Source organism: Bufo gargarizans, chromosome 2 (assembly GCF_014858855.1).
Source record: "Bufo gargarizans isolate SCDJY-AF-19 chromosome 2, ASM1485885v1, whole genome shotgun sequence".
NCBI classification, from domain to species: Eukaryota; Metazoa; Chordata; class Amphibia; order Anura; family Bufonidae; genus Bufo; species Bufo gargarizans.
In genome coordinates this window covers 48,764,284-48,766,320 of record NC_058081.1, presented here as the reverse complement: position 1 = coordinate 48,766,320, position 2,037 = coordinate 48,764,284, and the positions used below count along the sequence as shown (strand labels likewise).

The 2,037-nt window shown below is 45.3% G+C and overlaps 2 non-coding genes across 2 annotated transcripts; one reads left to right on the top strand and one right to left on the bottom strand.

Annotated features, from left to right (window-relative positions):
- Nucleotides 1-381: 381 nt before the first annotated feature.
- Nucleotides 382-453, bottom strand: TRNAP-UGG. The gene has a single exon. It is a non-coding gene; the product is annotated as a tRNA-Pro (tRNA).
- Nucleotides 454-1,664: 1,211 nt separating this feature from the next.
- TRNAL-AAG lies at nucleotides 1,665-1,746 on the top strand. Its single transcript has one exon. It is a non-coding gene; the product is annotated as a tRNA-Leu (tRNA).
- Nucleotides 1,747-2,037: the final 291 nt, after the last annotated feature.

Genomic DNA, 2,037 nt, shown 5'->3' with positions numbered 1-2,037 from the left:
TTGAGATAGGAAATTTGGGTTTTCATGAGCTGTGGCCAAAATCATCAATATTAAAACAATAAAAGGCTTGAAGTACTTCAGTTGTGTGTAATGAATCTAAAATATATGAAAGTCTAATGTTTATCAGTACATTACAGAAAATAATGAACTTTATCACAATATGCAAATTTTTTTAGAAGGACCTGTATATATCTATTAGGCTTCATTCCCTGGTATCCTTCTTAGTGCAGGAGCACACGGCGTCATTGGTTGCTATGACGCCTTGTGCTGTCGCTGCGGAAGCACAAAGCCAGTCCGGTATCTCACGGACGTGTGAATGAAGCCTTAGCGGCACAGAGCTGCAAACTATTAACAGAATCTCTGTGAATTTGAAGAAAACAAGGGCTCGTCCGGGATTTGAACCCGGGACCTCTCGCACCCAAAGCGAGAATCATACCCCTAGACCAACGAGCCAGCTGGTGCTAATATCCTATGAGAAGACTTCTTCAGACTGCTGTTCTCAGGTCCCGGATACTTTACATTTCCATGAATTTCCTATTGTATGTAACATCTATGAGCGTGCTCTCCCTGACTCTCCTGAGTACAGAGTGCGTCCTCCTTGGCTGCGCTGAGGGTGAGGCACGGGGCGTGCCCCTGTCCTCTTGTCTGGGTCCACCAGAAGACAGCTGCACAGCCTGTCAAGTGTCTACACAGGTGTAGAAAATAGGAAAATCCAGCTCACCCGCTTTGAAAATCCAGGTAATCCACCCTTGGTGCACGGAGATGTAGGTGAGACCTCAGAGATTGTAAAGATGAAAGAATTCCAGCAGAGGATAATAAAACATCCTACAATCCTATGATGTGTAATACTGCCTGCTGGACTGTGTATCTAATCCTATGATGTGTGATACTGCCTGCTGGACTGTGTATCTAATCCTATGATGTGTGATACTGCCTGCTGGACTGTGTATCTAATCCTATGATGTGTGATACTGCCTGCTGGACTGTGTATCTAATCCTATGATGTGTGATACTGCCTGCTGGACTGTGTATCTAATCCTATGATGTGTGATACTGCCTGCTGGACTGTGTATCTAATCCTATGATGTGTGATACTGCTGGTTTGTGGTCTAGCCAACAAGAATTGGAGATGTTCTGTAATTTGTGATGCGGACAGCACAGGGATGGCCGCTGACGTCCATTGAATGGGTCCGTGTGCAATTCGTAAAAAAAAGGTGGATTGGACACGGACCCAAAATACAGTGGTGTGACTGAGGCCTAGATCTGTAGGTAAAACATCCATGAGGCAGGAGGCTTCTTTCACTGGTCACAATAGGCCTTGAGATCTGCTCTGAGGTGTTGTCCTCCCGGTACAGCCCACCTATAAGGGGACATCCAGGATTAGGAATAAGGGAACAGCGCCCCCCCCTTGCATGGATTGTGTCTAGTATGGCAGCTCAGTCCAGGCTGCAATACTAAGCCCAGCCTGCGGAGACAAGGGGCGCTGTTTCTGGAATTTCTTATAATCCTGGTGAAATTTGTTGTGTGAGATGAAGATTACAATGGGGTCTAGCTCTGACATCACAACCTCCCACAACTGCTCCAAAATCCCTGCCCTGCTGAATGTTTTTCAGGTTTTAATGATATTAAATCCAGAACAGTGCGTTGACAAATGATTTTCAGAAGGTAGCGTGGCCGAGCGGTCTAAGGCGCTGGATTAAGGCTCCAGTCTCTTCGGAGGCGTGGGTTCAAATCCCACCGCTGCCAGGAATGTTTTTGGATTCTGAGAAAACATTTAGAGCAGTTCAGATCTGACACAACCATGTGATTGCAGGATGACAAATTCTTAAAGGGAGTGTCCCACGAAAAATGTTCTACATTTTCCAAACCAGACCCTGGATGTGAACACTTTTGCAATTGAATGTCATTAAAATGTACTATGGCCACTGAGCTATTCACTGAAATCATCTGTATAACGCCACCCGCTGTTTGTTCTTTTTCTAAATTCTTTGTCCTGCTCACTGAGATGGACGCACATGCTCAGTTCTATCCTTTATA